The following is a 27,927-nucleotide window of genomic DNA, read 5'->3' on the forward strand; positions in this document are numbered from 1 at the left end:
CGTCGCCATCGATCACGCCGGTGAATCCTGGTCCGTCGCATAACTTCCTGTGTCAGACGGGCTGGTAGCATGATCGGGACGCGTGTACCGAGCGAGACGTGCATGGTCTGCGTTCGTCTCGTGACGAAGAAGAGGAGCGTACGAGTGAGAGCGCATCGGCGCGGCACGTCCATCATCCCCGCAGCTACGCCGTAAGGTGGCAACGTTGCTCTCGCGAGAGTGGGTTTCGAGTTAGCGCAAGGGGCAATGCTACCGCTCGTGCGAACAGCGCTCCGTAGCGAGGGGATCGAGGGGAGGTGTGGGGGGGGGGCTTCGGAGCGCTCTAGTAGCGAGGCATATCGAGTGGTGGGGCGAGCCGCTAGCGCGAGACGGAGTGGAAATCGCGCCGCAGGTGGGGGAAACGGGACATTGGTGGGAGAACAGAGACGTTGGTAGGAGGGAGACCGGGCTAGGATAGAGTAGGAGAGCGGTAGAAGGTGGAGAGGGAGCGAGAGGCCGCCGAAAGCGCATAGCGGCCCATAATTCGGTGCGCCGCCCCGCAATCAGGTTCGTGCTCGATGGTTCTAACCGCCTCGCTCGTCGCAGCCGGGAGAGAGAGACGGTAGTGCACGTTTTTACGTTTACCCGTCAGGCTTTCCGTCGACCGGGTGCACCGTTGGTACGGTTTGCTGCGACCTCCTTTGTCATCTATCTCAATCTCCTCGCTGCCTCGCGCGTCGCGTCGTCGCCGCGTCAACATCGTCGTGACGGTAATCGTTGTTTATCCTCGGGGCCAGCTGGCTGACAAACACACCAAACCGGAAGTTCGTTCGGCGGTGGATGATCCAGGACACACGAGTGTGAGGGAGCAGCAAAAGCTCGCCGCGAGAAGGGTGAACGCGCGGTAACTCTGCCTCGTCCGCACCGATCCGCGCGCGTCTCTGTCCGCCAGCCAACCATTCAGTCAGTCGGTCGATCATTCAGAGTCAGTGCCGGTTCGCTACGCAACAGCCACGGACGTTCCTCTGTTTACTCGCTGCCAGTTCTCGCCTCCGAGAAATCCCGTGTTACAAGCCGGGTGACACGGTCGTCGCCGCTCCGTAAGTGAAGGAGAGCCGTCGTCGTCGTCGTCATCGTACACTACCTTTTCGCTGGTGATACTCCCGCGAATTCTGTGATCGTCGGGCCCCGGAAAGAAGGGAGCATTGTTGAAACCCCCTGGTGCTGCAGCAGCCGGCAGAACCGTGCCCTGGACACGGGCCAGTGATTTGAAAAATTCGTGAATCTTGCGTTGAATTGGTCGTTGCTGGTATTGTCGCTCGATCTTTTTACTTTTCCTCGACGCTCTGATTTGGTGATTGTGTGCACAAGCCTCGACGACCATCGACCAACACCGCCTGCGTCGTCTCCTCCTGGTCCACACATCCGTCACGTAAATATACATACGAAACACACATACACATACACCAGCATACACGATTCATTTCGCGTGTACGGACACAGAAACTGTATGCTTCGAAAATCCAAAGCGAATCTGCCGCCGTTCTTCCCTGTCGCACGTGCACGCACGTGTACCACCGGGAGAGCGCGTAACCGCGCCGTTACACGGCTCTGATTATTAACGAGTTACTACCGCGATACTAATTAAGTTTAATCGCAAGGCCGCCGTTCGTTAAAGTTAATTGCACGATCGACCGCGGCCCACGTAGTTAACTACGCCGTCGAGCCCGCTCACGGCTCTCCGCGTTAACTTTTATAGAAATTACGCGCCGGCTCGCGATCCGATGCTGATCGACGAGCGTCGTCTCGGTCCTCCGATACTTTCGCCAAAAATCACCGCTCGTAAACGTAACGATCGCGCGACTTACGCACCGCAACGTTCTTTTTTTGTCTTTTGTCGTTGTTTGCCGCAAACCACGAAATCCGGCGCGTTAGTTTCGATTTCTCGATACAGTTTCGCTAATTTGTACGTACAAAGTAAACCCTGCCTACGAGGCGACTGATTTGTATGCAAACTTAGCAAGTTAAAAATAGTATGACAGTGTTCCTACGTTCCTGAAATTGTTTAACTATTTTCCGTTTTGCTCGTTCACTCTTTGTCATAAACACGTCAAGCCCGGAAACTAATGACGCTATTAATGACGTTACAGAAAACCGTGATTGCACTGCATTCGTCAGAAGATTCTGTGATTGTGTCGTCTTTCGGTTGCTAGCGCGTTAGCAATAACAAAGATCATTCATAATTATTCTGCATCACGGTTTAGCTGATTAACGACTCGCTACCTCTGGCGGAAAACACTCCGTTGGTTAAGCAATCTGTCATAATCATTACTCTGTTATCCGACGTGGAGAATATTTTCAATAACGACAAAAATGTGTGTCGCGCAAGAACGTGTCTCGTTACGGTGCAAAGAATTGGAAACGTGAATACCACTATTCATAGTTCGATCATTGCCACACGACGTCGACTTTCATAGCGTTAAAAACTGCTCGAATGTCGTGCAACTTTTTACAATTTTCATATACCGGTTAATAATTCCTTGCACGATTTCATTTACGGGTTAATTGATTAAAACTTCTTTATTGTTCCTGGAAAAAAGAAAAAAGCGTATATTTCTTTTAACGGCCGAGTGTTAACAACAAAGGAATAGAATTTTATTTCAATTTAAACCTCGAATGACGGGGTCCGTTTTGACCCAGAGTTAGAAACGTTTCATCTAAATTCTAATTTTCTGCTAGCCGTCTTCTATCAAATGGGTTCAAAAATATGTCAAAATAATCAATAATGAATAATCATTCAGCCGTTGTCGAAAGCCGTTGCCGCGTCCGCTTCGCGATGGTTAAAGGAAAACAATAACACGTTTAGCATAATCAGTAGATTGTGTTTGAAATTTTCAGTTCGATGTGACACTACAATGCAAGGGATTAACAGTACATTATTTTGTGTTCAGTAACAAGATAAATTTATTGATCATTTGCTGAACGTGTTCTTGAATGATCGAACAATTTTTGTAATGTAATCACGTTGAGGATTTCGATCGGCGATCCGAGTGGAGGGGTAGCACGCACCTAACCGATCCCGGCAGTCGCGATATGATCCGAATCATGTTTCTCGTGGTCTACGATGGCCTTAGATTTCTTTCTCGCCGACCCGCTGCTTCACAGACGCGTTCCATTGTATCAACTCGCGGCGAGATCCAAGAATACTCGTCTTTTGACTCGCCTGAACGATTCCATTGCCAATACGGTTTTTGTTGTACCCGATAACGAAAAACCAAAACGTGTTTCCCAGGCTCCCGGAATTATCACGTCGATTAGACGTCGACCGGATGCTATTTACCCGTGGCATTCCTATTAATTGATGCTCGCTGATTAATCTAGCTACCGTCCAACAACAAAAAATAAGAAGAAGTAGCATGGTAATTGAGATAGAGACTCGGTGTACGTATCTCTTACTCGCATGCAGAAGTTAATTTCTTCTGACACGAAGCTACTCGATCTCATGGTCACGATTCATTAATTTATCAAGCAATTCATGTTCTCTTCTATGAAAACATTGCTTTACCGGGAATTCTTGAAATGGCTCGAAAATGTCCTCCATTAATCTACTCGGCGAAGACACTCGCTCGACGAGAACTCGTTTTTGGTGATTACGGTTCGCTTCGACAGTGGGTGAGAGACCCTGGTTCTTCGGATAACGTTTTTCGCAATCAACTTCCGCGAAGCACACAGTTCACAACACAGAATTACCTCCCACAGAGCTGGGAATTTTTTCTAAAATTCAGCTCCCTTAAATCGTTGCTCGGTGCGTCCAACATTTCAACATTTTGAAATATTTTTTTCGTAGTGCCTGCATTCAATTTCGGATTCCTAAACATCCCCCACCCCTTTCCGAAAGCTTCTACTTCACCTAATAAATTCGTTTCGGCCCCGAGCTTATAACTTATATCTTCTAAATTACTACGGGATGCCTTCAGCATTTTCAGCTCAATTTTATTGTACATATTCGGTGATTATTGCCAGCCTTAAATATTTTTTTACAGTGCTTTTCTCAAAACTACACCTTTCAGAAGTTTCTCATCCTATAAATTATCTTCTAACAGAATAACTTCTGCTGTAATTACAGTTACATTTAATTCTCTTGAATTACTAAACGATGTGCCTAGTCTCTCTGAATCAATTCGATCACATTCAACGACCACTGACAGTCCGAAATTTTGTTGTGCTCGATTCTTTTCTGAAACCATCCCCCATGGCTTTCGGAAGCATCTCCGATCACTTTCGAGTAATTAATTTGAAACGGAGTCAGTGACGCGTGCTAGGACACCGGAACACGGGCCGTTTAATCACGAAAAACTGCCTGCACGGTTGGTTTCGCCGCCGAACTCGATCTCCCTTCGATCTTATGCTAATGCCGGGCCGACTGTATGCACATGTCACTCCGAATCGTAGACGGAATTTGTTAAAGTTCGTCGGTCGTTGCGACACGCACGCACGGGGACGTATCCACATTGCGTACGACGCGTGTGATCAATAAATCGGGCCGTGCAGCACGCACACAGGAAACTACCGGTGCGTGCGTACACGCACGCGGAGGCCACGAACGCACGCACACAGACCATCGCAAAAAGCCCGAGCCTAAAATGCAGCCTTCTTTCCTGACTCTCTGCAACAACCGTATTGTAAAACCGAGAGCACACAGACAGCCGCAGGTCAGAAACGTTTCACGGTGCATAAAATTTCCCTGGCCAGGCCTCGAGTTCACCTAACGGCTCGATTATACAGTGTCGTCGCGCAATCAGTAATCCTGAAAGAAATACACTAGGATCTCTTCGCTAGAAAAGATCTTTGTTGAACCGAGAGAAATTGTATAACCGAGATGCAGTTGATTCTGTGCAAGGGTCGACAAGCTTCAAAAGATTCGCGCCGCCGCGCCGGGTGCTATACTGCTTTCAAAAGTTTTATGGCAAACATTTCCGAGATCGAAAGCGCCGGAGGAAATAGTTTCAAGGAAGTTCAATATGAGATGCTAGAAGCCTTTCAGGCACTCTGGAAAATTGAAATGCGTGTGGGCAATCTTTGAAATATTCTCTGGAACGTCATCTTTTATTTTTGTGCTGTGTTTGTCGGAGAACATCCTGAACAGCAAATAAATTGTTCTACCAGCATTCGAGTCGGTGATTTTTTAGAACTGCGATGAAACAATCGGTGAAAACTACAGGCATCAATATATTTTTTGCCGTATTGTGCCTCGAAGATAATTTCTGTAGATCTCACGTTTAAGTAAATGTTACACAGTTATCGAATCTTATATTTAAAAAAGCATTTGGGAATACCTTTAAAACCGGTTAATACCTTTGAAAACATTTCTATTCTTCTGATTTTTAATTATAAGCGTTGCCCATTTTCAGTGAGAACTGAAATCTAAAATTGTGAACCTGTGAAAAATGATATTCCATAACGTCGGCGTGTTTAATTTACCTCTCGCAACACCTACTCGTATCCATAGTACATATTTATTCCAAGTCAAGTACACTTTCGGTTAATTAAAGGCTCATCAGGGATGAGGTAACCGGTATATTTCTATAAAGTTTCTTCCTGGAAACTTCCCACAACATCCGATTCCCAAGAAACGTAAATCAAAATGCCCTATAAAACCAGTGCAAACAAATATTACAACAGAAAATCGTATTATAGAATTTATTGCGAAGAGCATACACACTGGGTGGTTAATTAAAGAATCATCTGGGATGAGGTAACCGGTATTTCGAAGCATTCTAATCGAAATTTCCCCCGAGAAACTTCTCGTATCTAATCTACACGAAATCTGAAATAAAAAAACACTCTGTACGACCTGAAAATGCGTGTTAGAATCGTCTTGTTTTGTTTGAACTGTTCTAAAATTGTGGTCCGTGAATGTAGTTCGCTTTTTCTCTATCATTGTACGGGCTTTCCGTTCTGTTTTTGATAAACTCGATACGAAACTTCCGGAACGGGAGAGAGAGCACGATGTCGGGACACGTAACAAATGTACGCGCGTGCATTATCTCGTTCAGTAATTCATAGTAGGAGATCGTATGTGTCGCGAATCGCTGCCAAAAATCGTATGTTTAAAAAAACATTTTTTTATTTGCTTCATTTACGGGATGCCACGGTTTCCCCATTGAGTTTGGACACTGTGTGCTAAAAATTTATTCTTATAGCTGAACACCGTGGCAGGAGCCATGCATTGTAATTAACTGCATGCGTTATTGTCAAATGGGTATATCGTGACCATTCACGCTGATTTTTAAACATCTATATTTATGAAAGAATTTTGAATAGTTTGTACTGATTCGTAGACAGTTATTGACGAAATCCAACGAAATACTAAATTTTTATTCACATAAACTCGTTAAATTCTTTTCAAAAATTGACTGGTCCAAATCGTCATTTCATTTCTGTCATAAGTGCATAAAATACATTATTATTCGTTCCTTTCGATAATCTCGTAAAATAAATATATTTTACACGAACTGCATTTTACAGTGTTTTTCTTTCGCATAATCTTGAAATTGTTTTCACGCGAAATGTATTTTTAAATGTACGATATTTTGTAGCTCACTGTATTCGTCCGTAGTGCGTGCAGACAATGGTTCAGGTATGAAAAATGAAAAGGAGCGAGACGCGCATTGACAAAAGAAGACAAAACAGTTTTATAAATCCGCCATGTTCTCGAAATCCGGACGATTCTGTGGGATGATTAACGCGAGAGTTCCCCGGCTAGGAACGAAAATCCCTCTTTCCACATGGCGGCCTATGGTTATTTGATCGATACGAGCCCCCTCTCTCCCCGGTCTCCACGCTTTTCACCGTGAGCGACCCTTTTATTAATGACTGACTCACACGCATCTCGATAAGCTGATAGTCACGAGCACGAGCTATACAGAACGGTCGCATGGCCGCGTTTACGCACGCACCACGGCCCTCGTATCTTTCCAGCCGATTTATTAGATCACTGCGAAACTTCTGTCAGCTACGACTAACGAACCGTAACAATTGCCACAGACTTTTTTCCAAAAATGTTTCAAAAAAAAAAAACAAACCATCGCCACTTTCGTCCATCCACGAAATCCTAAACTAGAATTCAATTCTCACGGCGGAAATGAATCATCGAGTAATTGTAAATTTAATCTGCTTGTACATACTCTTATCTGCGCCCAGTAATCCCTCGATTACGTTTATTGTTTTCCAATAGAGACCCGTTCATGTTGCGTCTCTGACGTTTTATCTTCGGAACGATATACCGTTCTTAATTGTACTTCGTCATTTAGAGTTTATCAGTTTTTACGTGCTGCTAGTATCTTCGATTACCGTCTGGGAATGTGTTTTCTGTTTTATATTGCGCCCCTGGTTCTAAACACAACAGCTCTCGGGAAGGCTCGATACTGAATTGATTTATTCAGAATCTTTCCAGTCATTTCCCATGGCAGTAGAACCTCGTTCGTAGCACACCAGCGGTTCCCACCACGAGTTCCCGAAATGCTAACGAGGTGGAGATTGTGGCGGCTACGTAATATACCAAGCAGCTTAGGGGAAGCATGGAGTGGGGAAACAGATCGCGCGATTGGTTACCGCTGTCGTTCCAAAACCTGGAACAAATGCGCGCGTTTTCGGTCCCGATTCCGTGCATCGAGCGAAGTCCTACTGTAATAGTACAACACAGTACGCACGATCGGTGATTTGATGATTGCTCCGTTTAGCGTTAAGACGTCACACCTCGGTGCAACCTCCACGCAAGAAAACGCTTCAAGAAAGGTTTCGGCTAATTATAGCGACCCTGTGACGTTCGTCGATTCGCACCACGCGATCCATCGGATTCGGCGTATCAACAAAAAACAGCCTGTGCCCGTTGTTTTCAAATACGCCGTTATCGCATGGCCGGTTATCGATCTTCTAATTCTCGAGTCTCGTAATCCTATTGTTATCGCGTCGTGCTCGAACAAAGAGTCACGCGCCGCGCGCTCGGACTGGAATGACGCGGCTATGCGAATTTACACCGCGAATCATAATTGGAAATCTCGAAGAAATCGCCGTGTCCCTTCGATAATGCGTAAACACCGTTAATCCGGCTATCTTGAAATTTTCTTTTATCGTTCCCACGATCGCTGCGCGATAGCGGTCATCGGTTGCCTTTCGTTTATTACGAACGTTACGTATAGTATAATAAAATAATACGCGAGATTCTTTCAACCTTCTCATATTAAATTAATTGGCTCTTTATTCCCGTATTGTCCCGGATTGCTACATTTTTATTCGGGAGCCATGCGAACAATATTGTTAGAGTATTTGTTATAGTACAGCTGCATTGCGATGTGCGCGCAATAGTTGCACACAATTTTTTTACAAAAGATCATACTGTATAGAGAAAATGAGAAATACGTTTTAAAAGATTTTATGCGAATACAGTATAAGGGTTAGAGAAGCAACGGTCTTCAAGTCGTAACTATGTGCAACCTTGTGTGAACAACGGTACCTCCATTTTTACAATTTCCGGTTGCAGTATATATTTTTCTACTGTGTTTGAAGATAATCATAGTCTTTACAGCCCGTGAGCAAATAAGCCTCGAGCCAATGTTTATTTTAGAATAAAAGTGGTAGTCGTAAATGTTTTTCTAAATTGTGAGGGTGAGATTTATGACGTTATTTTATTTAATACGACAGCAAAAGGGCAGCTAAAAAAATAATTAAATTACAAACCTGTAGTCTCTCCAGTGCTAACAGTCAAATTTTCAAGTCAAATTTTACAAGTTTTCTATTTTTCCTGTAATCGTTCTATGTTAATCTTCTGAACTGATGTAACTTTAGCTCAAAAATAATTGGTGTACAAATTGTTTTTTCTTGTCATTACGCCCCATTTTATTCTTCTGAACCTGTTAATACTAATTCCGCAAAGCTATTTTTCAAAAGATAGCGAATCTGTGTTAAAAAGAATAATCAAAAACTAGAATCCCATAGTTTTAACACCGTTATAAATTTGTAACTATTGCGACTCCTATTTTATTTTCCCCTGGCGGCCATTATTTATCCAGCAATTTTACAAAAATAACTACAACTCTGTCGCAAATTTCCCTCGTAGATTATTGGTTTTCATTTTTCACCAATACCCGCGACAGAAATAACCAAACAGGAACCCTACATCAGCAAAATTTTGTCGTAGATCAGTGTTTTCCTCCAATACCCCTGACAAAAATAACAAAACTGCAACCGTGTATAAGTACACTTTTGTCGTAGATCAGTGAACTTATTTCTCACCGGTGCCCGAGACAAAAATAGCTAAAATGCAATCATGTATAAGTAAACTTTTGTCCTAGATCAGTGAAATTATTTTCGCCCAACGTCCAATCTATAATTCATACATCATTCTCCCACCATATTCTTTCATGATTATCGTTTAATTTTTACACGAATGACAGGTGACAGACAGGGTGTGCACACCTTTGCCCGTCCGATAGCAGCTCGCTCGTCAAGATAAAGAAAACAGAGCGCGGGGGTTGGCGGGCGGTTCGCGTAGCAAAAACAGTGCAAATTAACCGAATTATGGAGGCGTCACGTTCGCTAATGATTTATGCGCGACAATGTGTCGGTAATTGGCGGCGGGTGCACGCGGAGCGGAGCTGAGCCGAGAGCGGGAGCATCGTGCCGTACAGGCCTGTCCACCGATTAATTAATGAATTGGCGGGCACGAGATTGCGGCCGCGAAATGATGTACATACATTCGTCACCGGGAGACGGTCAATTGTCGGGTTGTACGCGGGCTTCGTCGGGCTGTCGATCCGTGGGAATCGTTATAGTGTGCATGGGTCGATCCCATGCACTACGAAAACGCATAAATCTCGCGTCAGCGCGTCCGTCCATTGCGCAAGGAAACGCAAAGATTGAGAACCCGGAGGAACAAAAGGAACAACCGGTAGGGGGCCCGAAAACTAATAAATACGGGTCGTAATCCTCTAAATGACTGAATGGATAGCAATAATTGTTGGAAAATGGAAAGCAATGATCGAACACCGGTTATAAAGTTTTACAATTCATCGCGCTACCGGCGTATTTTGTATCGTTTTACTGTCGGGAAATCGACAATAAAATCGACCCGTCTAGTAAAATGCTTCGGAGGGTCAGCAATTGTTTCAGAGCGGCGAACCGCAATGAGATTACCGAGATTAGGGGTTCTCCAGGTCGTAGATACGTACCTGCGACTAGAAAATGTGTGCCGGGTACCGGGCGGGTCTCCAGCGTGTTTCTTCGTACCTGGGGCCCGGTGGGACCCTACGGGGAACCGAGCAGCTGGCCCGATAATTGCGCCGGCGATATTATTAATGGTCCCAAGATTTGCTTCGGCCCGGGCCCAGGTAGAATGCCAGTGCGCCAACGGTACTGTACTCGCAATCTCTAAGCTTAGGTGAAAAAGTACCCGGGATGCAACCGGCCGTACAATGATACAATTGAAAGGACGGGCTTTGGACTTCCTGCTCTTTGCGATCTTACGCTCTTCAGCTTCGGGAGGAAAAGACTCCTTCGTAGACAAAGCTGTGTTTTTCGTACATTTCTTCAGAATTTTTTCGTCCGGTTGAACCGAAAGTAATGGCAGTTTCTAGTTCTTAAGATCCGTGCAGGGTATTTATTTATAGTCTGCGGATATCTTTGTGCAAAATGAAAATTTTCCGATAACAATTGCGGAGAGTAAAAACTAAATAAGAACGATTTAAATCTACTCATTTCTGTCGTAATACCCGCAGTCTATTAATATTTGTTGAATTTACATTTTCAATACCTGGTATACCATTTTCCCTTGCTATACCAGTTTTTATCCGCAATCATTTCAAAGGCGAGGGAAAATTTATATTCATTGTGCGCTTGTACGCTGTGCTACGTCTACGGCCTGGTCCTGTCATCAGCAATGGGGGCACAATCACATGGCCTATCTCGTCTCCATTGTTGCACGATTCGATCTAATCTGAACCTCGACAAGTAACACAGTTCACACTTCCTACACTTTTAAATATCCTCCTTCGAGGAATCATCAATAATTTATATTTTCCTATGATGTTCCACTTCCTGCTTTCCCAACGTTTATTAAATTTCCATATATCAGACCATAAACGTGATGGATTTCATAATGTATTACGGTTCTTAGCTCTCCGCGCTATTAACGGTTTTATCTAACGCTTCTCACTTCGCACAATTAACGTGCATTAGAATCGAAAGCAATGTTTGTTCCAGACGAAATGGCCCCCTTGTTCAGTGATTTTCAGCAGAAAAATCAGAAATTCAGCAATCGTAGGAGCGTACTGGAAAATGGTCACTCGGTTTCTGTCATTTTGTCTGCGGAGCAAATGCACTTTCGAAGGATGCACAAAGGACTCGTCCTTCGGCGCGACCTCGGTGCATTCTATTTATTCGGTTCCGGAGAGATCGACGCCGGACTCGTGCGAATTTTTAGAATCCGGGGATTTGGACGGGAAAAGGAAAGACGAATTTCGGTGCGGTTTCCAAGAAGGGTCTCGGAGCTCGGCTAGAGGGTGTTTATTTTCGGGCAGGAACGGAATGCTCGGGTAGCTGCACACTTTCATTATGGTTCCCTTTCTGTCTCTCTCTCTCCCTCTATCCTGCGATGGAAATGCTGACGCTCCTTCTTCGTCTTCTTCCTCTTCTTCTCCCCCGGGCCGTTGGTAACTCGAGAGTACGCGTATACAGGGTGGTTCGGCGAAATATCTCCATTCACAGAAGAAATATTGCCCACACAATTCATTTCCAATGCATTTCATGTTCAATGTTTAATCTCGAAGCTGGAGAAAACATCCGTTCGCGTTGAACAATCAAGTTGTTAGAACTGCAGTAGGAAGAATGTGTTTATAAAAATAAAGTTAAAAAAATAATAAATGGGCTTTGAGCAAAATGAAAATATAGTTTACGTCAATTATGAGAAACAGGAGACACATCGGAATATATTTTTCTTTTAATCCATGTATTCATTCGTATATTAATGTGTTCATGATGATGTAACGATAGTATTCCTAATTCTCCTGATGTTTTCGCTAAATAATAATAAATTTATGTAGTGTGGCTAGATTTTCATTTGAAATTTGATTATACTAATGCAAACTACGATAACGTAAAATATTTACGCATTTGACTGTATATTCCAGAAAATATCGGAATAAGATCAGAATAAGTCTTCACATAAAAATAAGAGTGTTATCGCAATTGAGGCAAATGTTTAGCTGACTTCTTTCGGATATTACCACCCAGTATAGCGGCTCGTCTTTGATCCGAAGTCTGGATATACATTTTCTCGTTTACCAGTGGCCTGCGTTCCATCCGGACCGTTCGAAACGCGCACTTGAACGGTCGGTGAAAAGGACCTAGAGGTAATACGAGCCACGTTATGGGATTTTCCCTGGCGGAACACATGCGTCCGCGAACTCGGTATGGCACACCCACCACGTGAAAATCCGTTTTCACTCTCTGGTTCTCGGTAAAAACTTTCACCGACGTGAAACTTGACGGAAACGCAACCGAGGAATTGTTGGAACCTTCGAGGGATTTGTCCTCGTCCTCGTTCGCTCGTAACTTCTCCTTAACCCCTTGCAATTTATTTGCTGGCCATAACGCACAGGTGTTCGGCTTCATTTTTCTTTGTTTTACGGAGCTGCGGGTGACATGGAACCTTTGCAAATAATTCTTTATTTAATTGCTTCTGCTCTATCAAGTTTACATGTTAATCAACCCTGTTCTTCGGACTTATCTGATCCACCCACATTTTTATTTCTTTAACATATCATTTCGATCGTGTAACATTTCTTTGACCTAGTCAAGTTCTCGACTTTAAAAGATGGTTTTCTTCTTCAGAAGAATGTACGAAAATTTTCATTTATTGCTGAAATTTTTTTATTGTGTCTTCTAACCTTTGGCAGTTCCATTCATCGTGAATCTAAAGTCTAATTGGCTTAGATGAAACTATTTAAGCATTACGAAAATCGTCTACATTTCTCAGTGTGTCCAACACTGCAACGTGAAATTGTTTGTCACAAAATAAGAGAGCATTTTTCAACTTCAGTTAGGTATCTGTCAGATTTCACCGCAAGGAAAAATTATGTCCCTTCTCTCTCGCGTATACATTTCAACGTTCAGGCTTCTTTCTGGCTCGAAGTGGCTGGCGATCCTTTGAACAGCCACGATGGAATTAGCTGGCCTTGAGGTTTATACTCTAACGTTGATAATGTATGATTTATGGTGGATTATATGCTAATCTTGTGACAAAGATTCAATGTGCGAGTCTTTCTAAGTATTCGACTGCTGTTATTCTGCCAGGTTAGCATGACTTCCTGATTTTCCTTGAACAAGATTGATTAACGCACGTTACATAAAGTTGCTCGCAATTCGACGCAACGGTTCACCGTTTTCGAGAAACATATTGCAAATTCTAAAAACACGTACAAATCTGCATCACCACTTTCTCCAAGCAATGATTATTTGAACAATAGAGAAGGAAAACAATTTTAAGTGGTTCGCACCAGAGGCTTTTTATTTTGCATGAAGAACCGAGTGTGACAATAAAACTATAAACGTTCCAATTTTCTAAACAATGTACTGTATATTATTATATGCTAAATCGCGATACCACTTTCTCCAAAGGCCATTCTGTTGCTCCAAATGGCCGTCATCGATCGATCGATCCTCGATCGAGATTGGACAGCGAACCGATCGCTCAGTGACCGTAATGGAGACATCGGGGAATGTCATCGTCATGTAGCGGTATAATAACCTCGCGGTAGTCGGTAGTAAGTGGATGATGGAGGAGGAAGTATCCTTCGGGAGCAGCTATAGCGATGGATAGTGAGGCGAGAAGGGGGTTACACTGCCACACCTCGAATTCGCGGCATTCCTGCTACGTATCCAATCTCGGCTCGTCTTGATCTATCCGACTATCCCGACTATCGGAGCTGACTATCTCGTTTTGCACGGTGTATCGATATGGTGAGAACCGCGGCCCGGCATTTCCTGCTCACGCGTTAATATCGCGTCGCGTTATCCACTGCTCCGGTCGTTATGCCAGCCGCAAAACGTTCCGATTTATCGTGCCCGCGAGTGGTAACGTATCCTCGAACCTCGGTGCCCTATCCAGCGGATAGTATCCACCGCAAATGTAACGATCTGTTGTGTGGAACGTCCGACAAAAGCGTGGCGTCGCGTCGCGTCGGCCTAAACGCCGCCGTGCCTGGCTATGATCGCGCGCCTCGCGTTAATGTTTTTCCGACGCGACGCCGCACCGGATTTAACCCTTGCATTAGTCATGCAGGCTGCGGTAAACCCCGTTGGATTTAATTCAATTAAATTAATGTGGATTTGATTAAATTTAATCTTCCGTCGATAACAATTAGTCGGGCGGCGCGCGAGCCGGAAACGTCCCGGCGGAATTCCGAAAATTTTATACGCCGTCTGTGAACCCGCCTGTATACTATCGTTGATAGTAAACAGTTCTCTTCTTTTTTTTTTTTTTCTTTGAGAAATCTCGTGAAACAATTTTGTCTGCTAACCAAGCGACATCAAAATATTCAAGAGTAGGAAATATTCAGTGAATTCGAAAAAAATTAAAGATTTGGAATATGCGGTGTTTAGTACTCTTTCAGTCTTTTTGCACTTTGCGGATGCCAACCTAACCCTAGTATATGATCGCAAAGAGAATTTTCTCCGAACTACGGTCTTTTCTCGATATTTGTCGCAAATTCCTGCCTGATAAAAGTCGCAGAACTATCCCCACTACCGCGGGGTATACCCCGTGAGGGGCCGCGAAGTTCGAGCGTCCTCGGAGCTCGAGAGGAGTGTAAACACAGGTCGGGTACGACGTTCAGCGTGGATCAAAGAATAGTACCTCGTGGACGATATATGTCGCCGGCAAGACCCGTGTTGTTGACATATATCGAGAAAACACTGTATATCTGAAAGAAATGGACCCATTGATCTCTGTTGAACAGGGGTGTGTGAACTCGTTCCATCGTTCACTAATGTGAATTTTTTTTACCGGAAAGGATTTGAAAGTGTTTGACCTTTGTCGAATAGGGCTAAACCAACCCCATTGTTCGATAAAGTGAATATACCCGACCCGAGCGTTTTATTAATTTTTTCTAATTTAGAGAATTACGTTTATACGTTTAGCTCGTGTTTGGAAGCAAGAGACCTAATTGCACATGTCGTGACAAGTGACCCGCTCCCTCCGACAAGGCCATACCAAGCGATTTCCACGAAAGAAGGATTCAAGGACCAATAAAATCCGGGATTTGATAGAAGCTTATTACTCCCATAAACGTTCTTTCTATTCCAAGACGAGCACTAATCACGATCGTGTTAAAACTTTTCTTTCGCCGGAGCTTTATTCAGTAGAATCCACTATATAGACTACGAAACTAGGTCTCTCTATCAGCGAAGATGTAAAACGTGATTCTAGAAAACTTTAATGAGAGCTGCGTACCGAAATGGGGCAGAAATAATTCGTATCGTCGTCGTCGACTCCTCGGGCTTTTTACTACATCGTTATAGAATAATATTATCCTCTTCCGTTAATCGTGAAACCTGGGTCCCGTACTGTTAACCCGCTATTTTTATTGTCTCCCTGGAAAGTCACCGGGTATATCTATACTGCCCCGATAATGCGTACGATATTTAATTTGCGCAATATTATTGTCAAACATCAACGGAGAGTAATTCTAGGTTGGGGGGGGGGGGGTACGGTGTTTCTATTTTGTGTGTTCCGTCGTCGTCACGGAAAAATCGTCGGCGCTGCTTAATAATCACGGACGATTACGTTTTACGAGGAGATTACACGGTGGATCGGCCTGGATCCACCGCGGCGAATCGTCGCCGACGATGGCCGGTCGTTTAATTGCGTTTTAGGCGGCCGGCTAATTTACGGAGCCGGACGCCGGCGTGCACGGTTAATAAAATTTTTAACGGGAAGGGGATTTCCTGGGAGGCGGCTCTCTTGGTGCCGTGATTACGTCGCGTCCACGGCAGCTTGCTCAACCGACGAAATCGGCCAGTCACTTCACCTTGAAAACCGTAATAGCCGCGACAAATAGCTGCGCGACCAGTTCGAACTGAAAGAAGTTCGATTGTTCGCCATTGAACGGGTTCTTCGTGCCTTGCATCGCTCGCAAACAATCGCTGTGGTCACATATTTTCGGCTTCGCTTGATTCCGCTGGTCGGAACACGAGAAGAAGCATTTTTGGCCCTGGGAGCGCACTGAAATGCCCGCTGGAGCAATGGTTAGGAATTTAGGGAAAAATTGTGTAGATCAAAATGAGAACAGTAATGAGATTACAAACGCTTAAGGATGTTATTTCCAGCTCTAGAAAATTTTTAGAGGAAGCAAGATATGTTTATTTGGATAATGCAGACAATTTTTATTTCGTATAAAAATCCGTAGTCAAGTAATGATAGAAATAGAAATGACTTTCAATCCTCTCTCTCTGAATTTTTAATCCTCAGAGATTTTCAGTGCTTAGGCCTTGCGTGATTGTATTGAGTGGGCGTGGCTTTGCGGCTCCCAACTTTCACATAACTCCCGCATTATGCCCCACAAAACAGTCTATGTCGATCACTGAATTCTATATTCTCTAAAAGAATCTAGCTATGAGGACCCCAATGACTATGGGATTGTTCACTATATTTAAAATTTTTCTCGCTTCGGTAAGATAGTCAAATTGTAGATAATGGAATTAGAGTAGGCGTGGCTAAAAATTATGACTGCCCTCTGCTCCGAGAGAGTTCCAAAATCTTCTCGAGCGGTTAAAAGAATAAGATTGTCAATTTTGCAATTGCAACGTCAAAGGAACACGAACAATCTGCCTCGTTTCTTCGGTGTAAAGTCCACTGAGTGGGCGTGGCTTCTTTGGCCCCGCCTACCACAGAGCCGAGGCAGTTGCTCACAGAGCATTGCACATGCCCCTACCTAGATTAGCCGAACAGAAACTCATTATTCCATACTTGCTAATGAATAACATGTATTATTCCGTTTTTCTTTTTCAAGCAATGATTCAAGCCAGTGAATCACTCATGGAAACACAATTGCATATCACGGATCGTGCAGCGGACGGGGATCTTAATTACCTCCGATAAAGGGGGATTATCTATCCATTAGCGGCGTTATTTGCGCGAGAATGTGATCCCGGACAAATTTGTTAATTGTTTCTATGTGTTATCGGTCGACGGGACAACGATTCGTCTGGGTTCAACTTTAGGACTCGTTGTCGTCGTTTACAGATAAAATCTTGTGAGCGTGCACAAGAATGATCAATAAGCGATAGGATTTTAAATATAGAATGAGCGAGAGAGAGACAGAGAGAGAATGAAAGAGTGGGGGAATTTTCGTCTTTGAATCGTATCTTGTTCACGTATCGCTGGTCTCGATGAGAAATCGTGTCGTAGATGCTGTCGACGCGACGCGTAATCGATCTTAATCCCGATCTCTGGTATCTGCACACCCCTTGCTCTTCGCCGACCGATGGATCCAGCGGTTTCGCGATAAAAACGCAATATTCTGCAGCCGACTGCAAGATAACGCGTTCCATATTGCAGAGAGCCCCGAGCAGATAACGCCGCTGTTATTTACGTACGCGGTGGAGCATTGTGCTGCATCATCGGCTTTTTCTCTTTCTCCAAAGCGATATTCCACGATCATCTCTCTCTCGCTCTTTCTCTCTATTTTCCCTCTCTATCGTCGCGGCATGCCGTCGCGCTTCGTTCCACCGCCGCATGTACCATCGATTACGCGTCGCGATAAAGTCCCAGGAAAAAATCGACCGTTTTTACAAAAAAAAAAAAAAAAAGAGAAAGAAAAACAAAACGTTCGAGCGAATGCACTGGCCAGTCGTCGGACGCAGGTCTCTGCCCTGTTTTTTCCACCTGAGCTACATACGCTTCTGCAACGCGCGTTTTACGGACGATAGAGCTTCTTGTACACACGATCCGCACTTCGAAAACATTTGATCGCACAGCTCGATGTTTACCAAAGATATTAAATAAAAGACGTGTGTCGCGACGCCGATCTGTTGCTTTTCTTCAATTGTGCACAATTGCAAATATAGCTCGCTTTGCTGCAAGCGTTCGACGATTGACAAACAGGCACGATTTTTAACTGTGCTGCACATCGAGTGTGATTTAACATCGTGCAGAGCCACATTTTTAGAAGCACATTCGAAGAAATGAAAATTCAGGGAAGCTTGTAGGAGGCTCCGGAAAATTCGGAATTAAGTCAAACAGGCATCCGGTTTTGTTAAATCGAGTGGGCGGGGGTGGGGGGTGTTCTAGCTCTCTTTAAACGGGTGCTAATACAGTAAATTCTCATTACAAGACAGTGCCAACCTTACAATTTGCAGTCAGTGGAAAAACTCACACCACCGCGGTGAGTGGACGAAGCTTGAGAACCTTCGCCGTGCCACCACACATTGTCGGCTATATCAGTGTGAGACCAGAATACCACTACTAATCCAATTACAAAGCTTCTTTATTTTCCTTTATTTTCTTGCATTTTTCTGATTAAAATGAAACCAAATATGATATAATTCCGATGATATTTACTTGTGTAATGAACGATGGAAGTCTTCTCATAACAATTACATTAACGGAAAATTACTGTAAATGTGATCCGAATTATATCGCGTTTGGTATCATTTTAATCAGAATAATGCGACAAATATATTGGTGAAAGTCTCATAAAAAAATAATTAATAATAAAGAAGTTAATTTTTTTATTTAAAGGCTTGCGCTAACGCGGGCTTTGATCTGTGCCGGCAGCCGCGACTCTCCGCGTCTCTTTCTTTCCCATACGCTGTCCTTCTCTGCGTTCGAAACTTTCATCGGTCATTACACAAGTAAATATCATCGAAATTATATCATATTTGGTTTCATTTTAATAAGAAAAATGCCACGAATATGTTGGTGAAAGTTTCATAAAAAAATAACGGAAAATAAAGAAGTTTTGTAATTGGATTAGTAGTGGTCTTCTGGTCTCACACCGATATAGCCGACAATGTGCGGCACACTCTTCGGCGACGACGGCTCTCGAGCTTCGCTGTTCATTTCTCTGTGCAACATTGTATCGGAGACGGACATTTTCGCAGTCTTCTTGTCACTAACGCTTAGTGGTCATAGGTTTGTTATGGCTTGTAGACGGATATGACGCTTAGGTTTCCAGCGTGCCCTGTGACGCTCGGCGATTTCATATAAGAGTCAGTAAAAAGAACGGCGGGACTGACTCGTAATGAGAATTTACTGTATACATACATTTGTTGCGAATACAACTTTAGTAACAATATCAAAATTGTTTGAATATTAGAAAATGTGTTAAGACTGCAAACCAGCTGACCAATCGAGGGCTGAACACCTCATGGTACAATTTTCTGCATTGAACAAGTGAGACACAAAATTATGAAAATATTGACCGAAGAATTGAGTCGAAGAATGTTTATTCGAATGATTCTTCGAATGATTATCAATATCAGAAAAACATCTTGCTAGAAGACAAACAGAGATATCTTTCTTGAACAAAGACGTTAATTTTTGAACGAACCTAGTTGATATATTATTAGTCTACGTTATCAGAAATTAAATAACAGAGCGACAGAACGTATAGTTTCTTCGATTTACCAAAAAAGAAAATTATTATTCGTGCAAGTGAGACATTTTAATTGTCAAACTTTGATGGTAAAGTTCTTGTAATTAGAAATACCCTAATTTTCGAGAAAAACGATTGTATGTGCGGTTTCATTGGTTTACTAGAAATCGATTATTCACGTGACCGTGGCAAGAATTGTCAGTAGTCGAAATTTGGACGCAGTATAGCAGTCTGTATTCTTGAGAAATCAGACAGCGGCAACTGTGTAGCGAACTCGACAACGAGTGTCCTCGAGTGGCCCTCAGTTTTGAGGCTCGAGTCCATAGTAGCTTTAGCCATCGAGGCCTCATTAACGCCTCGATTACTAAATGTCTCCTAATTGGACGCCGGTGGATCCGCGTCGCGACGTATACGCGCGTGGTTATCAAAGGGTCGTCAACCTAACGTTCCGTCCGGAACGATCGAGGAAATACCTGTAAACACGGCTGTACACACACACCAACACAACCGCACGCCATGTACACTGTGTTTGTGCCGATACCTGTGCCCCGATAAGGCTAATCACTCGCTGATCGTTCATTTACAATCGCAATCTGAAAGAGAAAGGAAAATCGAAATTTCGAGAGCTCGTTCGGCCTGTATTACGGTGCTCCCGTTCACGTTATAGGAACAGCGAGCAGGTAAACACGCGATCGAGGAGAACTGGAAACTCATGCTAACCATTCATACAATTTGTCCTCGACAATGTCGATGTTACCTTGATCAACGAAGGACTATCTTTCAGGTTTCGACGATATTAGTTGATGTTTTTGTTTTTATGTTTTAATCAAGTTTATCAAGAAGTAGGAACTGGAGGGATCATCGATCATTTCAGATTTTAATGTTAACACGGAATTTCTCTGTTCAATTATTCACGCAATGAAAACGGTCGGAACTGTCCTTCGACGGAATTACTCATCTCGTGAATTTAGTTATACGTAAAATTCGGTTTAATTTAGGTCATTAGCTTGTTTTCATTTTACCAAACCTACGTTCAAATATTAATCTTGCAAATTAGATAATTTTGAAATTCTCTAAATTCGAGGTATTTTAGTTCTCGAGCTTTCAACATAGTTACAGTTGCGAAAAAAAATTATAATGTTTTTGGAGATGTCCGAGCACAAGTTGCTTCAATTTCCTGCTGTCCCATTGCGGGGAACCATGCTTTGCCGAAAAACAATGCTACGTTATGGGAGTAGAGACTTGGGGTTGAGCTTTAAAACGAGCCTGGGTTCATTGTTGTAAGATTTTAGTACATTTTAGATTTTTAGATTTTAAAATAGATTCAAGATTTTTAGATTTTAAAATAGATTCAAGATTTTTAGATTTTAGAAAGTATGGCAATTCAACGTCAAGAATTTAGCGTTCGTCTTGGAACCGTCGCGTATAGATCAACATAGCGAGCATTCGCACGATGATGGCGAGGTCGATAGCAAGTCGTTCAGGCAGTGGGAACTACGCGAAATACCGATCGTGTTCATCGAATTTCCCGCGACGCAGTTGTCGGCCCCCATTTCGCTTGTCGAGCGCAATTACGCCGTCAGAATCGCGGGCCCCGGCGACGTTGTAATAATTGACCGACGATTGCCTGGGTGGCATAATAATCAGCCCGCCGCGTCGCGCCGTCGCGATGACTTTCACCGTGTCTGAGAGGCGATGAAACGGGCGTGTACCGGCTCGGTGTAAATCCGTGTACGAAACCGGCGAACATTTAGCGTCGATGACACTTTCTTGGGACACAGAACCGACTCGAGTCGGAGCCGAGCTCTCGTGTACGCTTTCTACGTGTACGACTCGTTGTTACCGTGGTGTACTTTCGCCCGTTGGCACGCAACACGCGTCCTCTGTCTGCTCTCAGACCTACGTCCGACACTGGCGAATACGTTAGAACGCTCCGCGAGAGCCGTTAATGTGTTAATTTGACATACTTCGCGGGCCCGCCTCGCGGATACATTTTTACCGATTTATTGGGAAACGGGTTTCTAACGCTCGCGAGTTTGGCATCAGGCTCACTCACGGGTTCTCTGTTAGCTTGAACGCTGGCTGAGTTTCTTTTCGACTTCAAGTCCTAATCGTTTAATCCTTCGGCTGTCTCTTACATTTTTCTTGGACGAATTGAAGCATTTCAAGAGACAGTGAATTTTTTTAGCAATCAAATGTACAGCATTGTATAGTTGATCATTTTATATTTCAATCCTTGTGTCAATAACTTCTCATTTTTAAAATTTTCTTAATATCCGTATCGATAAGTAGAAAAATTGCATTAGACTACTTGAATAAATGTAGAATGATTTACTTTCGGGGCATAAATGGTAAATTAGTTACATTGCTATTGAACGTCGTAGAAAGTTTTTATTGTCAACATAAGGGTTCATGGTATATTATTAACCCTTTGCACTCGGCGGTATTTTCAATCTAAAACTAAATTTTTCATCCGTCTTACAATATTTTCATTTTATTCGGACGAAACTGATCCGATTTCTACATATAATATTTAAATGTTTAGCGATCTATCAAATACAAATTTTGTAATGTAACAAATATTTTGTAATATTTTTGCTAATTTCTTTGAAATAATGCCACAACAATTTCTAGTGGTGTTTCAGAGTCACCACTCGAGTGCAAAGGGTTAATTAAAAGCTAGCGATTTCAATACTGGAACACGATCATGCAGACGTTGAAGATTCTACAAATTTTCGAAACAGAGTATGCGAATTTTTACCTCGGTAAATTTTCCTGAAATGCTTGTTGCTAATCATATGTAACAACATATAGTTTACTATATGATCATCCCTCGGACTCCTGTGAGTTCTAGACCTATGCCGGAGTCATTTCTGACCTTCGCCGATATTGCACTGCAGTTTTCTTTTGATATAAGGCGATGGCTCGGGACCGGCTTTCGTCGTATTTCGGGTGATGAAGAAGAAGATGGGATATCGGAATGAAATACTACATATCAACGGTCGCCCAAGTATATCTCTACCGCGACGGGTCACGAATGACCCCGGCATAGAGGGTCAAGAATTTCCAACGATACTTTGTAGCAATCGTCCGCGAGCATATGTTAATAACGAAGTTGAGTGCAGCTTGTCGGTGAATGGAAATCCCGTCGCCCGAGATCGACAAGATCGAGCTCGATCGAGGATCGACAACACACAGGATGTTGTGCTGTGGAATCGCATAATTTCGACGAGTGCTACGAGGTCGTAGCCGCTCAGGAAACGCATTTAAACCGTCGGAAAATATTCACCGAGGCTGGGGTAACGCGATAGGCGTTGTTGACTAGCGATTATAACGCGTCGCGCGCGAAATTTAATGCGCATGCAAATTATTCCCGCAGTGTTGTTGAACACCTTTCGAATCGATTTCGCATTTACATACATTCCAGCAAAGAGTAACGGAGTATTTTCGTATAATCTTGGAAATGGACTTAATTAACCGGCACACGGTGGGCTTCATTTTAATTAAACCGTCCCATCAACCGGGCACACTCTGGGCACGCAGAAGCGAAATGATTGTGAATTATCGGAAACATCTCCTGTCCGCCCATTCGAGAAATGGAAAATCATATACGTGCAACTGTACAAACTCGCGAATATCTTGAAGACATTTCTCGTTTTTATTTTCAGTGAAACATAATAATGTCCAAAGCTTTCGAAAGTGTCTATGGCGATTCGTTGTTTTAGGAAAATTTGATATATGGGAATTGATACTCGACGTGTTTATGCAATGGATTAGGTCATCTTCTAAGTCGTATCGTTTCTTATCGCACGCCATGCACATAAACGTTCGTATTTTGTTTAGGTTTCTAAGAAGCATGTTCTCGTTAGTTCAAAATGCTCATTCGAAGCATCCGGAACGACTTTCATTTTAAAAAAGCAGTGTATGTTACCGAGCTTAAAGAAGACAATTGCGATACTGTTGAAAATATTTTTAATGTCCATGGAGAACATGTTTCGACTGCAAGAAGCTGTCTTCTAAATTATTAAACACAAGTTTTCTTCCCAAAAAATTGATTGTTAGATCTGACGATTAAAAGCGCTTGTGAAGTACAGTGATCTCTCGATATATGTCATCGACACAGGTCTGTTCAGGAGACATGGTCGAGCCGTGGTATGTTTACACTCCTCGGCGTCTGAGGCTTCTCGCGGTAGTGGGGATAATTCCACGACGTTTATCATCCAGGCCTTGGCGACATATAAAGAGAAATGATTGTACCATTATTTTAAAGTGTCAAGGAACAATACTAACGAAATGCACATATTTGCACACGTACATTTGCGCTTGTGAACCGATTTGATTAATTGAAAATTGATCGAGCTTCCGCGGTGTTATGTATGGTATTTTCGCGAAAAGCAAGTGCAAGAAACACTCGGCCTATGAATGAAAACAATGAAGTGGTTGCCGTGGCAGGGGGGGGGGGGGGGTAGAGGAGCACGGCCGGTGTAAATGCGGCCAGAGAAACGCAATAAACCATTGAACAAGAGCCGCGCGAGACCGGAGTAATGCGATAGGCGTTGTTGATTCGCGATTACAACGCGTTGCGCCGCACTGCAATGAGGTTTACGATTGCTCTGCGGAATATAAAACGATCGTCGATTCGAGGAAGTTACACGCCACGGCGTCCCTGATTCGCCGAGAAATTTTTTCTCCTTTTCGCGACGAATGAAATATTTAAACGCGTCGCATCTTTTGATTTATCGTTTCTCATGCGTCCCTGCGTCGCGCCGCTTCAACGAACGCGTTTGTAAAAAAGAAAACAACTGAAACTGAACAATGCTCGTCACGACGAAATGCTTGTCTCTTCGTTCGTCTCGCTGGCGACAGTATGCATTAATCTTCTCGCAATTTTAACAACACACTTGCTCCACGAAATTGAAGAAACATGTAATTCATATGAAGTATTATATAACCGAAAAATTGTTGATATTCGAGCTGCTGTAACTCTGTAAAAAAAAATCGTAGAATATTCTACCTGCGCTCATTTTAGAGAGTAAATCCTCTACTTTCAAACTCTTGAAGTTAGATTCTTGTCTGACTACGAGGTACCCCTTGGAGTGTTATACTATCGACAGCACACTTTTCATTCAAAATGTAACAAAATGGCGACAAAAATTCGCAAATAAATATTTGGGACGTCGTTGTAAAGGGGAAACAATCCTCTGAAAGACCACGTTGAAATGAATATACAAACAAATTTTTGAAATCCTGCAGACTCGTTTGAATTTGTTAAATTTCAGAAGAGGGTACGCTATTCCAATTTCTCACACCATTTTGCAACAAAAAGGAGATTTTCAAAAATTTGATGCTGTATGTTATTATGGAATTGAGAGTGTCTATATTTTACTTTCGAATGGCTGGTTTAGTATTGTTTGTTAACACCGGAACAGTTGCCCGAGGGTTGAACAGCTTTTGTCGTTTAGGATTTGTTGGCCAAGTTAAACCTCTTCCTTACGTAAAATTGCAACACATAAAGATGCAAATACGAATGGCATAATTAGTATGCAAATCGGAGTATGTGGAAGGCGAGGCACAGTCATCGAGCTGTTATTAAACCTAACTTCAACTTCAGGCGAATATTCCGTAAAATGTGAAACGATAATTGAGGGGGGGGGGGGGGGAGGATGATGAACAAACATGTACCTGGAGAGACAGGAAAACTGTTTTAGCGTTAATCACTTGATTGGGACTGTCCCCTCATTCGACGACTGTAATACTAAAATGGCGTCTCGATGATCCTCTGGATGATACTTCTCCTACTTTGAGACTCAAAGTTTCGAAAACAAGAATAATTTAAAATTCATACGAAATTCACTGAACAATCAATTCTTTGAATCTCACGATATGGCATAAAACGATTTTTGAATACAAAATTGTTTATTACCTACGAAAGTGTACAAGATGAAGTGGGAATGATACAAAAAAAAATTTTGGAACAGTAATCCTTGACTTGAAATGTTCTTAAAAAGAAGTCTCTCTGATTCTAGACAAAACTAGTTTATCGCGGTTCAATAAACACTTGAATTTCTACAAATTTCAGTATTCTAGGATTAAAAAAAAAAAAAGAAGAAATACCGATAAAAGATACATTGATCTCTGATATCATCTTTTGTAACAGCAGCATATAAAACAGAATTGAATAATGTAGATTCACTGAGAAAAATTTGCAAATGAAATGCGTTGACGTAACGTCGAGTCTTAATGGGTTAACAGACTGTAGATCTTTATGGGAAGCAAAAAGTTTCTGCAAGAAAGTGTGCAAAGTAACGGTTGAATAGAGATCTATTTTTGTTCTCGACTATCTTAATAAATTAATGTATTAATATATAGGAGTGTTCTCTAATTCTTCTGTTTTTACTCGGATCAGTTCTGCTGTGAATGCATAAAACTTTTGCAGTGTAATTATTGGACGCTTTCGATAGTTACCTTCGCCGATTTTTTTCAATTAAACCAGCGCACAAAAGGGAGACACGGCCGAGCTAAGTAAGATAAAAAGATCGAAGTTATTCGAGCCGGGGGCACAAAAGCAACGATCGTTAATGATGTCGGCTTTCAGCCGGCTCCCGTCGATCTCCTCGGCTCCATAAATCACTGCCATGCGCCGGACGTATGCAGATCAACGTGTTTTTACGTCGAATCAGTCTCCTTTGTGTCTCGATGTATCATAAAGCTTAGGAGGCTGACAATTAACGAGGAGATCCGAGAGAGCCGGTCGTACGTCGATCGAACATCTGCGATCCGTTGATCGCGAATCCGAGAGGAGGGTACTCGTCGAGATCCACTTTTACAGCGTTTGCGAAATGAGCCGCGGCGCGGGGGTTGGAACTGCTCGAGCGTAAGCTCATCCATCGATCGTTCGTCAAAATATATTCAGGGACACGGGATTCATTCATACGGCATAATGGAAGATGAGCGCACGTGGAACGGTGCACGATTCTGTCGCGATTGGACATCTGATTGGAGGGTACAGGCCGCTTCAAAATTCCAGGGGCGAAAGAACATAATTATATTTTATATTAGACAATCACTGAATCTTTATTGGAAAATTTTCTGGCTCAAAGAATGTTTCTCAAAAGGAAAATTCTCAATTACTGTCCGCGCCTCATAGAATGGTACTTGGGACGGCACAAAGGGACGACAAAGTTACCCTCTCTCTCTGCCAGTACTGGATTGTGTCACGTGATGAAATGCGTCACGTGACCGGGCCGTGGCGGAAGCGTGGGGGAATGACGCCGTAGAAGGGGAAAGTTTGACAAGTGACACGAGACAAGTGTGCGCCTGACTAATCGGACGGTTTCTTTGCAAATTCCTTTCGAGTACCACGTTATGAGACGCGGACAATACTTCATACTCGAAGAGTTGCAACGATTTTTAATCCTAAACTTGTTGGATTTTTCGAAGTGGCACTTTCACGATGAACATGCTAACCATTCGTTTGCGCAATTTGCGTACGAAATAGTCTCGCGGCTGTAAAGCAACATCTGGCACACAAAATTCCAGGTGTAACACATACTAGTTTTTCAAAGTTATGTTTTTGATTAATGATGGCCTCGCGTTCGTAATTTTGGAGTAGGCTGCACAGCGATCAGCTGATTTCGTAGACAGTCACCACAGAGCTCGTTCCTCCACGGACTGGAAAATGAGTATTTAATTTCAGTATCGAAACTGAGATAACGCGTGCTCGCTCTCTACGCCTCGTAACGCTTTCTAGGTATCCGCTTGCGAAATCCTCCTCTGGTCATTATGTCAGTTTCATAATGTGCAAGTGCTTGGAGGCGTATGTGTTCCTCGATTCCGGTCGCGTACCGTGTTACTTCGATATTTCAATTGTCTTCAGTTCGTTCTCCTTGGAATCGAACGGTGCACTCTAATTGACAACCATGTATGCCTAACACTTTTTACTAATACTTGGACACAACATGACTGGGGAGTAATAGTTCTGGATAATTGAGGCTCTGACAATCATAGTGCCGCGTGACGGAACGTATTCCCTTTCATTGTAATAGCCAGGGAAATTCCTGGTGGTAGTTCTAGATTAAAATACTGATTATTGCAAGACAGAATGACCATTATAGTCTGTAGTTCGTGTAACATTCTTTCGTGTTCTAAAAAAATTGAGAACTATAATTTAACTCTGACAGAAAGGAAATAAATTGCATGATTACAGGCTGTTTAAATATTTAGAGCACTACTTTTATAAATAAAGGGAGATATTGAATGTATTGAAAGAGTTGAGCTATTTCTAAGATTGTTTAGA

The 27,927-nt window shown here is 42.9% G+C and overlaps 1 protein-coding gene across 6 annotated transcripts in view; it reads left to right on the top strand.

Annotated features, from left to right (window-relative positions):
• The first annotated feature begins 428 nt into the window (after positions 1 to 428).
• The window catches only part of LOC143354156 (protein abrupt), a 94,128-nt gene continuing 66,629 nt past the window's right edge, over positions 429 to 27,927 (top strand). For 5 of the 6 annotated variants that reach the window (XR_013082290.1, XR_013082291.1, XM_076787981.1 and 2 more), the window contains exon 1: positions 429 to 546. The gene's annotated coding sequence lies outside the window, so the exon portion shown is untranslated. The other variant, XM_076787986.1, reaches the window with a different exon arrangement.

This window comes from Halictus rubicundus, chromosome 1, assembly GCF_050948215.1.
Source record: "Halictus rubicundus isolate RS-2024b chromosome 1, iyHalRubi1_principal, whole genome shotgun sequence".
In the NCBI taxonomy this organism is placed as follows: domain Eukaryota; kingdom Metazoa; phylum Arthropoda; class Insecta; order Hymenoptera; family Halictidae; genus Halictus; species Halictus rubicundus.